Source organism: Dipodomys ordii, unplaced genomic scaffold (genome assembly GCF_000151885.1).
Source record: "Dipodomys ordii isolate 6190 unplaced genomic scaffold, Dord_2.0 Scaffold5, whole genome shotgun sequence".
Classification (NCBI taxonomy): Eukaryota; Metazoa; Chordata; class Mammalia; order Rodentia; family Heteromyidae; genus Dipodomys; species Dipodomys ordii.
Window position 1 is genome coordinate 17,114,064 of NW_012267221.1, and position 13,766 is coordinate 17,127,829.

At 37.8% G+C, this 13,766-nt stretch overlaps 1 pseudogene; it reads right to left on the minus strand.

Moving 5' to 3' along the window:
- Positions 1 to 452: 452 nt before the first annotated feature.
- LOC105994753 lies at positions 453 to 1,082 on the minus strand (annotated as a pseudogene).
- Positions 1,083 to 13,766: the final 12,684 nt, after the last annotated feature.

Consider the following 13,766-nt stretch of genomic DNA (forward strand, 5'->3'; position numbering starts at 1 on the left):
TTTTTTAATAAAAAATTGTATTTACTTAGAAGCATTCAGAATGTCAACAAAAAGCTGCAACTTTTTTTTTTGCAATTACAGAGTGGTATTCAGTTAACAGAACAATTATTTCGTACAAGCTATGTCAGACAACTGAAGATGAAAAAACTACCGTCCCCATATATAACTAATTTGTGCTGTGCACCAACAGGAACTTGCTTTAAATTTCCATGCCAATTTACAACCCCCATACTGTACCAGGCAAAGTTAGTGGCTATTGAAAATACCATCAGGACAGTGCTATCTAAAGTCACATTCGGTAGTGTGTTAACTATACAAAAAAAGACACAATACAGTTTAAACACAAATCTGACACAGCCTTACGTTTCAATTTTTTTTCTTTAAAAGGAGTGAGTTGTGTACCAGGGAGTTAAATGCTTTATAGACAAGGAAAAAAAAAACTGCACTAGAACCAACTTATTCATCCTCATCCTCTTCATCTTCCTCCTCATCCTCTTCTTCCTCTTCTTCATCCTCTTCATCTTCCTCCTCTTCTCCTTTTCCTTCTTCTTCTTGCTCTTTTCAGCCTTCACAACTCCTTTTCTTTGCTGCATCAGGCTTTCCTTTAGCTCGGTAGGCAGCAATATCCTTTTCGTATTTTTCCTTCAGCTTCGCAGCCTTCTTTTCGTAAGGCTGCTTGTCATCTGCAGCAGTGTTGTTCCACATCTCTCCCAATATTTTTGCAACATCACCAATAGACAGGCCAGGATGTTCCCTTTTGATTTTAGGGCGATACTCAGAACAGAACAAGAAGGTGAAGGAGGCCTTTGGGGTGCATTGGGATCCTTGAACTTCTTTTTTGTTTCCCCTTTAGGAGGGATGTAGGTTTTCATTTCTCTTCCATAACGGGCCTTGTCTGCCTTGGCCATATCTTCAAATTTTCCCTTTCTCTTTAGCAGAGAGTCCTCCACCTTTCTGAACCCTTTTAGGAAACTCTGAGAAGTTGAAGGAAGCATCCGGGTGCTTCTTCTTGTGCTCCTCCCGGCAACTTTGCACGAAGAATGCATATGATGACATTTCGCCTTAGGATCTCCTTTGCCCATGTTTAGGTTTTTCTCCGCGAGGCACAGAGTCGCTCGGTGCCCGTCCGGCTCTCACCTGTCCCCGCTCTATGGAGCTCAATGTACTGCAATGGCTGTTGCTAATGCTTATCTATTAAAAAATACTTAAAGAAAAAATAGGTAATAAAGAAAAGCTGCTTTTTGGTCAGTTCCATCGTGACCAATTGGAGACGAAGTAATATGCCATTTTGATAATATGCCATAATATTAGTATATTACATATTAGTATGCAATATTAATGCTTCTATGAAAAAACCAATAGATCCCAGTCACCATTTTATGACAAAGGCATTTTCAATATCTCAGGAATATCTAAGGATTTCACAATGAAAATAAGTGGTTTTGTTTCAAAAGAAAACATGTTTCATGCACTTCAGGGGAAAAAAGAGAGAGGCTCTTTCCAGAAAGAAAGCAGGACCCTAGTGAATTCCCATTTGCATTTTGTGTGTCCTTGAGGTAAACATAACCTTAAGAAAAACTATTATTGCAGAGAACACTGTAAAATTGCTTTAATTTCTCTATACCCAAAGGTCAAAAACGTCAGAGAGCCCATGGCTCTTCACTTCAGCTCATCTTGGTAATATTTCTTTTTGCTCTGGAACACAGTTAGCTCTTGGGGCAAGAGGCCAACTTTTCAGTTTCTGCCTTTCATAGTTTCTGTCTTCCTCTCTGCTTCAGTGCAGGTCAGTCACACAGATAAGCATTATGCCCGGAATAAAACTGGCTTTGTTTATCTGGACGAATAAATGAATGGAACCAGTTATTTTCATTGGCTTATTCTGGAAGCAAACCAAACTAATTTCCACAGACCTTAAATTGGACCAAAACCAAGCTACTTGTCCTCATTAATAAGAAGAGCAATAATGATGAACTCAAGTATAAAAGGAAAAACTTTTTCAAAGGTAATACCTAGTTGCAGCCAGAAAAGACATGTGGTTAAATAGGAACTGAAACTGAGAGTGCTGGAAGTTCTGAGATACCCCACTTCTCCGTTTTGGGGAATGGTGCCTTGTGGGCCCAAGGACTCTTTCTTCTCCTGTTCTAGGTGCTGCAGCTTTCCTGCAGACCATGTTCCTCATCCAGCCAAGAAAAGCAGGAAGTATTTGCGTGGCGGAGTCTCAACGTTTCCATAGAGGTCTGGGTATCTCAAGAAAGTTTTAAAACATATACCTTTATTTCCAGGATTCCCAACAGGTTGCTTTTTCTTTTACTTTTTTTTTTATTGGTTATGGGGCTTGAACTCTGGGCCTGAGCGTTGTACCTGTGCTCTTCAGCTCAAGGCGAGCGCTCTACCACTTGAGCCACAGCGCCACTTCCAACAGTTTGCTCTTAAAAAAAAAAAATTCACACGTTGTTCAAGGAGCAGTGAGATTCTCACTTCCGTTGTATTCAAGTAGCCAAGTATTCTCATCAGTGGTCTATTTTTCAGCTCATGAGAAAAAGTTCTGTGTTAGTCCAAAGGGTACTATACTCTTCCCATTTATGATTCATGGTGGGAGTGAGAGCCAGGCATGGTGGCTCATTCCTATAATCCTAGCTGCTCAGAAGGTTACCATCTATGGATTGTGGTTCAAGGCCAACTAGGACAGAGAAATCCATAAGGCTTTTTTTCTAAAGTTAACTACCAAAATTCCAGAAGTGGAGTGTGGCTAAAGTGGTAGTGCCAGCCTTCAATGAAAAAACTCTTTAGGCCTTGAATTCAAGCCCCAGTATTACTACACACACACACACACACACACACACATGCACCCCCCCCCAATTCATGACTGTCCTTTTGATTATACTCCTTAATACATTTATATAAATGTTAAATCCATATATGTGTGTGCATAGATAATATATTAAATATCACGTATGTGTTTAACTTGTTATCTTGCTCAAAGTTAGGAATAATTTCTTTAGTTTGTTTCTAGTGTTTTATTATTCTAATTTTGTTGAGCTATGTTGCTCAGTATTTATTTTTGAGATACTGACTGGAAAAATTTGTGAATAATTTCAATCAAAGATTAGTTTCTCCAAATACATGCAACTAAATGAAAAATAAAACATAAGAAAGAAAAAGGAAACCAAGGACTCAAAGAAAGCAAATGTGAAAAATGGATTTTTAACATATATTTTATTGTTATGGTAGAGGTGATGTAGAGGGGTTACAGTTATATAAGTCAGATAAAGAGTACATTTCTTTTTGAACAGTGTCACCCCTTCCCTCACTCTCTCCCAGTTTTTTTCCTCCTGTCACCACCCACATGTTGTATAGTTCATTTTCCACATACTGTCTAGTGAGTACTACTGCTGTACTTGTTCATCCATTGTCCCAGCCTTTCTGTGACACCCCCCCAAAGACAACTAAACTAATATACAAGACAAATGGTAAAGAACAAAAACAGAAGCAACAACAAAAATCTCATTTCCATTTCTTGAAGTCCGTTTCATAAAATATTATTTTATATAATCATATGCATATAGATACACATCGCACTCTTTTGTATTAGCTACTTTTTCAGATAAGGTCTCATGATTTTAAGATCTCATGATTTTATTCCAGGTTTGTCTGGATAAAATGAAAGGTACACTCTACCATACCTAGTTTGTTGATTGAGTTAAATTCTTGCTAACATTTTACCTTGAACTGAGATCTTCCTGATCTCTGACAAAGATTACAAGTGTAAAACTTCTGTACCAGACACAAAAACTTGTATGTATTTCTTCCATGCACTCACATGGCTTGATATTAGGAAAAATATCCATACATCCACAGACATTTTAAGACAAATCGGATCATACTGATAGAGTTCGGGACATGCTACTCCCAAATGTGTCCTTTGGAAATATTGATTATTTTGAGCTAAGGGCAACTGTAAAACAGGAGATACAAGAAGAGCATCTTGACCTCTACTTTCCTCCCTAAAAATAGGCTATAAATCTGTGAGGAAGATGTACTGTCCCTCTCTGAGCAAGACAGGAACTTAAAATCACTGACTCTCTACAATGTACTAGAGTAACCATTGTTTTCCACTAGTTTTTCCTTAGTAATTTTCCTACAATTTACTGCCCCTGGGAACACTTTCTTATGCTGTGATACCATAAACTTTTCAAATAATAATATACCCTTGGACACTTTAAAAATATAATCTCCATTTTACCATTTATAATGTTGCATGGCTACACAAATTCATTTGCATGTATTTCACTAATTGACTATGGATAAACATTTAAATAGTTTCTAGTCTATTTGTAATAAATAGTACTATAACATGTGCATTTGTTGGGTAATCTGGATTTCATTTCTAAAAGTCGTTTCTAATAAATATTTAACGTATTTGAAATGTCTTCTCAATTTGACTCCAAAACTGTTGTAACTGCAGCATGATTTTAGTATATTTATAGGATATTTTGTACTTCACAGAAAAATTATTTGGGAAAGAGCTTTTAGATGAAAGATGTGGTCAGGTGGGAGGCAGAACTAAGAAATGAAGATGATCTGAGTTATACTTCTAAGAAAAATAACCTGTAAGAACATTGGGATGAAGGAGTCTCTGCAGTATACTGACTGCCTAGCACGTACCAAGTCTTGAGTTTAAACCCCAATAAAGTATACAGATGCAGTCACACACACACACACACACACACAAATAATAAATAAGAGAAAGAATACAGAGACATTAGTAGTAAAGTTCAGACACTATAAAAAGTAATTACAAAGCTATGTGTTAGGGGACATAGTTTGAGTAGTAAAGTGCCCCCGTAGGTTCTGAGTTCAAATTCCAGTATTTCCCCATTCCCAATGTACCTATTACACAAAGTCAGGCACTCAGTTCAGACATTGTCAAGAGATCACTCTTATGAAACTGAATGACGCATAGCACAGAGACAAAAGAGTTTTAGTAGGAACGAGTTTAAAATGTTACAGTTTTACCTGAAAAATTAGACACAATAGCAAAATCTTTCCTAAATATATTTTCACTTACAATATTACTGACTTTTCATTGGCTGGTAAACATAACCCATCTTTTCCTCCTCAGATGAAAACTCAAGTTGTCTCCTTCCATTCCTACAAACAACTTATTTTAGACTCTAACCCTACTGAGTTAGATTTAGTTAGTCATTAACCTCTAGGACAAAACCAAAACAAAACAAAAACAATCCCCGCCCCCAAAACCCAAACCTTTAGAAATAGCACTTATCATTTTGAAGGCTTTCCAAAGTGAATTAAGATATTGCTTACACTTCTATGATTTCTATCTAAATCTAGAAGTGTTTGTTCTGTGGCTAAACCTATAAAATCATTAGTTTTGTAAAATAAATGCTTGGTAAACCTGTGAAATAAAACTAGTGTCTTTCTGGGTAAATTGTCCAATACTCCTACCCTTTCTCAGGTGCCCAGCCTCTTCTGTTGGTGCCAGTGTGCCCGGCAGGCCTCTCCTACTCCAGTTCTGCTCAGCAATTCAGACAGAACATCCTAGTGGACTACTCCAGACCAGATGGTCTTCACTGTACAGGCATGGGAAGAACTCTGCTCAATAGAGGAAGCCCAGCTTTCTCTTAGCAGACAATTCCAATGACACCTGCAATAAGTAAGTAAGGCAAAGTAACAGGGAGATGTACTGTTAATATCATTTTAACCAAACTTCAGTTTACTTAATTTTCAAATTCATCAGAGTAATGCACATATGCATACTCTTGAAAACTCAAATTGCTCTAGAGAGGTAAAAGGGAAGAGGGGGAAGCAGGAGGAGGATAAGAAAGAGTAAGAGAAGGAATGAATATAAACAAATTTTTATTATATGCATGTATGGAAATGTTATTATGACACCTTTTACCATACAGAATATGGTAAATATAATATATTCCAATAAGTATAATATATTCCAATAAAGAGTAAAAAAATTAAATGGCACTTTTGAAATTTTTAATAAAAAAGTTTTCCTGTAGCAATGTCTCACTTCCACAAGCAAGATATTTTAAATATTCATTCTATTTATATTCAGCCCCAAATTTCTCAACTACTGGCTCACTCCATTAATTTTTTCTTTTTTCATCATTACTGAATGATTTTTTATTTATGAACAATATAACCACAAATTTCCCTTTATGAACACCACACACCCCAAACTCATGTTCCTCTTAACCTTCTCATTCAATTATAGCACACTTTGGGGTTAAATAAATATTTAATATTTACCATTGCTAAAACTGTACATATTACTAACCGCTGAACCACTTCATGTTTTGTAATTTTCTATTTCTTTTTCTGGGTTTTAAAATAGCCTTGCCTGTTTCCTTTTCTTAGTTTGGCCCCTCAAATTTTCTCCTACTGCTGTTAACTCTCAGTAAAATCAGACACATGAGCCAAATTATCCCTGCCACTCCCTTCATTAAGGTAGGCTTCCTGGGGTTATCTGACCTTCCCCTCACCACTGCTCATGATGCTATCATCCAGGAATTTCTCTGGCCTTCATTCGGAGTATCCCTATCTTTCTTCATTTGTAATCAGTCTTTCATGGTTTGAATTTCATGTGTTCCTCTTTTGTTTTTTTAATTTGCTCTTCGTAAAAAAAATCTTTCTTTGTCATTTTGAAGCAGCAGTCTTTTGTAAAGGAGACTTGAGGAGTAAATATATTTTGTTATTGCATGTCAAAAAATACTTCATTTTGGCGTTAAATGATGGTGGCTGGGAATGGTGCAGAATTCAGGGGTAGAAATCACCATTTCTCAGCACGTCGAAGGCATTGCTTCTGTTGGGGGTGGGCCCAGGGTGCTGTTGAAAGTCTGATGAAATCTGAGCCTGACTCTGCATCCTTGTAAAGAGATCTGATTTTGCTCTCTGGGAAACTTTCAGGCCTTTCTTTCATCCATGCTTTTCTGACTGATGATGAATCTTTCTTCATTAGTGTGTGTGTGTGTGTGTGTGTGTGTGTGTGTGTGTGTGTAGTGGGGGGGGGGTTAAGCAGATCTTTCAACCTGAAAGTGTGTCTTTCAATTTCATTTTTTTTCCATTATCTGTTTGATAATACTGTCCCCTCTTTTTAAAAAAATCCCTTCCTGGATTATGGAATTCATATTAGATGCATCAAACTCTCATCTTTTCTACCTTGTTTTTCATCTTTTTTTTCTAGTTTTATTAATAGTAACCTTTTAAAAATATGCATTAAACAGTACATAGTAACACTTCTATGCAATGGGATCGTATTGACCCTGTCTATTAATTATTCTTTTCTATCCCCCATTTCTTATCTACCACTATCCTCTCCCATTTCCTTTCTTTTCTGACCATCCTAATAAGATTTTCTCAAATTTTTGTGTTTTAATTCTTCTGGATTCCCTGATATGGTGATATTTTGATTTTCCTCTTTGCTGGATGTTCATTTTTGATAGCACTCTGTTACCTTTCATGGCTACCTAATCTGCACTTATGTGTGGAGATATTATTTCCAGATACTTGTCTTGGTGCACCATTAATGGAGTGCTTCAGAATTCAGACTGCAAGGAGTTCAGAGGCTGATGCTGCCATTTGCTGTGTCTATGGGCCTTTTACAACTTCTCCGACCTCTGTCCATTAGGTTTTCACAGTTAAATGGAGAAAATAAGAGCACCATATAAGGTTTGGGGAGTTTCAAATGAAACCAATGGGCACCAAGCCCTGAGCACAGCACCTAAGAAGTGTAAACACTTTCCTTAAATGCCTGGGAGGGTCCTTGGCTCAGCATTCCTATTTAAGAATGAAGAACTATAGCCGGGAGCTGGTGGCTTACACCTGTAACCCTAGCTACTGAGGACGCTGAGATCTGAGGATCACAGTTCAAAGCCAGCCCAGGCAGGAAAAGTCCATGAGACTCTTATCTCCAATAAAACACTAGAAAACCAGAAGTGGCGCTGTGGCTCAAGTGGTAGAGCGCTAGCCTTGAGCTGAAGAGCAGGGACAGCACCCAGGCCCAGAGTTCAAACCCCACGACCGACTAAGAAGAGGAAGAAGAAGAAACAGAGAGCTGGAAGCTCTCAGTGTGCTTTTAAACTTTGGAGCTGGCATGTGGTAAATCTACCTCGTAGAGAGACCAGGCAATAACAAGAGTGAGGGACTGTACCAGCTGTTACTTGCAGACAAATGAAGTACCTCATGAGAATCTGTCTGAGTCCAGTCAACTTACCAAACTGTGAGAAGTCACAGTGATAATAAATGATGGCTGATGATTTATACCACTGAGTTATTTAGCAATTGTTAACGATGGGGAGCACAATAGCCCCAGAATGAGCACAAGGCCACACCTAGTGTTTAGACCATGAGATGCACACATTCTAATTAGCTGTCCAGGAACAGCCTGCTGACCTCTCCACCCAAAGTCTACTTAAAACAACCTTGTCTGCTCTACAGACATTGTAAAATATCCATCTGTCTTTGCAGTTAAAAATAGGTTGTCAATAGGCTTGACTTCTTGAGGAAGATAATTCCGTGTTAAATGATGTGCCATATAATGTATTGGTTTAAATCATGGTAAAGATATTACACCACTATTACACTGAGATTTTTGGACTTGGAACATCTTAACAGAGACTTCATGTGAAAAATGTATTTATTTCAAGTCAGCAGACACTGTTTACATTTCACTGCTCACTTTATTTTCACCACTGGAAATGAGATTAGTCTTCACAGAAAAAAAAATCATTGCCACGAGGAAGGGAAAAGGCAGACAGTAGTCAAGAGATCTCACAGGGGAGATGGCAACTAAGCATCTAAATTGAAACACTCCAGTTTGAACAGCTATAAACCTTGCAATCAGCCATTCAAAATGTAACTGTCACTATCAGCTATACTCCTTGAAATTTTTACTTTGCATTTATTTGAAATGTTTCCAAACTTTAAGATAAGCATCCTATTAGGTTTAGCAGGGAAATTTTTACCTCTTCTAATTAAACCCTTACAGTGAACTCTGGGGGACCACTCGGCTGCGTGGAAGATATGTACTTATTTCTATTGCAACTACTGCCAGTGCCATCCACAGGTTCCACTTAATTCATCAGCAGTCAAGGGCCGTGTGTACGAGTGTGCAATGGAGCAGAGGCTATAATGTAAGTAAACTGCACTTGCAAAAGGAAAGATTTACACCTTTCAGCATCTTATATCACTTCGGGCACAATGTAGCCACTGTTTCAGTGGATCACTTCCATAGAAAGAGGAACTTGGATATGGATTGTGGTCAAGGCAGCAGTAAGCTGGGATTGGAACAGTGTTCTCAACCTTAAACATGCATCAGAATCACCTGGAGGGCTAGGTGATACGGATTTCTAGACATCACCAGGGTTTGGTTCTGTGAGTCTGGAGTAGGTCCTGGCATAAGGCCTTAAGTGTTGCTATTGCTGCTCACCTAAGGACTACTCTTTCAGAGTCACTAGAACAGAGTTACTGCAGTCACTAGCACAAGCATCTATATGCATAATGTGGTCCTGTGCTGTATAATACACACACATACACAGAAAGCCCAGAAAAAAATTTTTTTGTCAGCCATGGGGCCTGAACTCTGGGCCTGGGCACTGCACCTCAGCTCTTCAGCTCAAGGCTAGCACTCTATCACTTGAGCCACAGCGCCACTTCCAGCTTTTTCTGCTTATGTGGTGCTGAGGAATCAAACCCAGGACCTCATGCATACAAGGCAAGCACTCTACCACTGAGCTACCTTTCCAGCCCCAGAAATTTTGTAATTAGTCATTTGTATTCTCTCATATTTTCCTATGAAAAAGGACAAATTAAAGTATAATGAGTGAGTTGAAGTTTTTTCAGAGATAATAAAACTAGATTGTTTGTCTAGAAACACACTACCAATGGTCTTCACAGCCAAGGCATTGTCATTAATCACCTTCAAACCTTACTAGAATGTTGTGAGGTATGTGTCTATATCACTCTCTACATTTAAGGCAACTGATGTTCTGAAAGGTTGAATAATGATCTGAACAACCTCCCTGATTTGGTTACCTAGGTAAGGGGGCTTCTATTGTTAACACATGGAGGATCCTGGATAAACCATCATGGCTGGGCACCCTATAGAGGAGTCAGTTGTCAGAAACTCTTTATGGAAGAATATTGCTAGACCTGCTTTGTGGGAAGTTGAAGAACACTACACAACAGAAAGTATTTTCTTCAGTGTTACAGGGTCAGATTTTTAGTGCTGAATAGAAACTCTTTCCCTGTCACTTATCCTTAGAACTGAGGTGCCTACTTTAGTACAATCTGTTAAACCATCAAAAACTGGAATAACTAAAATATTTGCCCATCCACAGGGCCCATGAGTTGTAAAGACTGACATGAGTTTAAGTTATTTGATGTGACTTCTTTAAATCACCTCAACAGTTAAAGAAACAGATTGTTATTAAAGTTAGAAATCTTTAATATTTGGGTAAATTGTCAAGAGTGTAAGATTATACTTCTCTTTCAAGAGGAAAGTTGTTGGTGCTGAATGATAAAAATATAAGAACATTAATTAGTGTTCATTGTGTTGTTTAAGAACAGTTAAATAAAAAAAACCTGGAACAAGTGAAACTCAGAAGATGTATTAAGCACAGATAAGTAAACTGTAACTGTGAGACATGCTCAATATAATGAGGTAGAGTAAGCATCTCTGTTTGGATACAAATAAAACACAGAAACCAATGGCCATTAACCTTAACTTCATGATGCACTAAGTATATGTGTGGCATTGGGTAGTTGCAGCTTACAGGGTGTACAAATGCTAAGAGTATTAAGTGCTTTGAACAGAACTCTTAAGCTACAGGTGACAGGCTGGCTTCCTAGAAGAGATAAAATCAGAATTGATAAAAACAGTTCTGAAGGATCTGGGGAGGTAAGGGTGGATGAAGACAACCAATAAGGGTTGAGATGGAATCAGGACCAGGAATTCCTGTAAGCTGATTCCATGGAAATCATGGATATCAAAAAGGAAGTACACATACCAGAAGATAATCCAGGGAAGAACACAAGGAGGGGTCACAGATTTCTGAGAAAACAGATAAGACAATATTGTAGCCTTCAGCTTGCTCTCATTGGAGAGAAGCCACAGCATGTTTCACTGTCATCAGCAATATGAAGCGTGGGGATACATATAGATTTGAATTTATCAAGTAAGAGAATATGAATGTTCACAAAGCCAATTGTCATGCCATTATCTATACCATTGCTGAGTGATATAAAGAATTTTCATGCCAGTGCAGCAGGAAAAATTTTGATTAGCATCAATCAAATTGAAATATTGTCATCTATTGTCATCATCATCATCATTGCTATCTTTATTATTGAAACAGTTTGCCTTATTCCAAAGGATCAATACACAATATATTACTTAATGTATAATACTATATTCCTAAATCAACTTTGATTGAAAGTAAGACTATGAGAGTTAATGTATACAGAGTTAAGGTATACAGAGGGTTGAATTATATATAGCAATAAATGATAAGGTTGGTTGGAATATGAAGACCTTATTGTGAAACTTTCTGAGAATGGATGTTGTAACAATTTAAGCTTTAGGACACATTACTCAGATCAATAAAACTGCCACAAAGTTGGAGAGCATCATGTTTATTCCAAGTCCTTTGTTCTATTATTCAACACTTGTATATTCCTAAGTAACCACAGCAAGAAGTAAAATCTTAGTGTCAGTCTAGCCTGCAATGTTCAGTGGGCAAAAGTTTCCCTTGAAACTCCAAATGGTCTATGCAGTCCTATCTGCCACCAGTGCCAACAGGGAATGACTTAGTAACTTCATGGTCTTTGCGGTCTTTCCCATTAATGATAATAAAAAAGATCAATACAGTCAAAACTTCAACGTTTATTGACAGTAATGTCTTTGTAAAGAAGAGTTATTATATCAAAGGAATATATGCCTCAGAAGGTGAGATTTTTTTCCCAGCAGTATATATTTTATATAGTTTCCCAACTAAGCCACTGTAGTTTGAGAAGCAAAGTTAAATAAAGTATATAGCACAGTAAAAATGTTGAAACACATTGTTCCTATGAATGTAGTACATTATTTTATAAAACATTTAAATTTTTGCCTCTCAGAATTCCAGAATGACAGTCTAATGGAACTGGTTTTTGATTATAGTGAGAAGAAACATAGTTGACATAGGAATTTCATTTCTGAAGGTGAGATTTTATTTTTGTAGCTTTTTTTTTTCCAGGGCTGAGGACCCAACCCATGGCCTTGTGCGCACCTGGCGGGCGCCCTTCCCCTGGGCTAAACCCTGAGCCCCCAAAGGTGAGATTTTAATCAGTAACAATCCTAATCCTTGGGAAGATATTGCATCTTCCTCATTTTCAGAACAAAGAAGGGAGCAAGTGTGAGATGGCAGGATGTTCTGCAGAGAGAAAGCTGGGTGGGGGGAAGAAAATCTTCTTTTGCCCTAGGTAACTCACCTTGTTTATAAACAATCTACTCTGGATTCAGAGTATTGTGGGAAAATTTGTTAGCAAGTATGGATAGTTCTAAGTGCAAAAATACAAAATCATCCATCTTAGTCTTTACTAACATTTCACAGCTGGTGTCTTTATATGCCTGTGATATAAACTCACCAGTGAACCATTTAGCCAAAATGAGGACAATTTTCTGTGTCACTACAGATCTACCTGTGAAGGCAAGCAGCCTGTAGTGCTGGGTAAATGGAGTGGGGTGATCTCAAAGTATAGCAGGAGAGTTTCTTTTGATTAATGATGGATCTGCTCTTCATAATTCAATCTCACTGAGTTGAGTAGTTAAGCCTTTGCGGATACCAGATGCCACACTTCAAGTGCACTTCCACTTACAATGCCAAGGAAGATGTCTTCATTGCCCACTCACCTGCAAAAACCCAAGGCTCCAACTTATCTTCCTCCCCAACCCAAAGAAAACCTACCAATGGTGGGATGATCATCCTTGCTAGCTTTGTTTACTCCCTCATTTCTCAGTCATTAATGTAGAAAACTCAAAAATACTAAAGACATCTTGTGTCTTCTTAGTCTTGTTATAAAATTATCACCCTGGTAATGAAATGCAAATAAGGGTTTTACAGGGAATCTAGTAGAGTTGACCCTCTGGTCCTTGAGTTTCCTATGGATGGGTGCAAACAACCATGGCTCCAAAATATTTTCTAGAAGTTGCATCTGAAAGTGAACATGCTCAGAGAAGATTCTCTAAATAATTTGGTATAACGTCTATTTTTACTACACATGGTAAGAAATGTACATGATACAAAGTATGCAAGAGTCTGTGTGTACTGTTTGTTATTATGTACATTCTATGCCACTTCATGGAAAAGATCTGGCATATCAGGGGATCCTAGAAGCAATCTCTTGTAGATATTGAGGAACAACTACATGTGAAAACATGTAGATGCACACTACCTAGTTTATTCTTTCTGAGACTGACCTAAAACTAAACCAACGATTAAAGAGAGAAATTCATAGCAATGGTCAGTGTGTAAACTCTGATCTCATTCATTTTTTTTTTGACAGTATTTAACGACTGACTTCTCTGTGGCTTTGGTACTCCTTGGATGTTGAAAAAGGTAATGACTGGAACACAGATGTCTGGGAGAATCCAATGCCTTACATTGGAACAGTGGCAGGGCTTTGTTTTTCTCTCCTGAAAATATTTTTGGAAGTCCAACTGTGTTCACCAGTGAAGGGACAAAGGATTGTTTAGG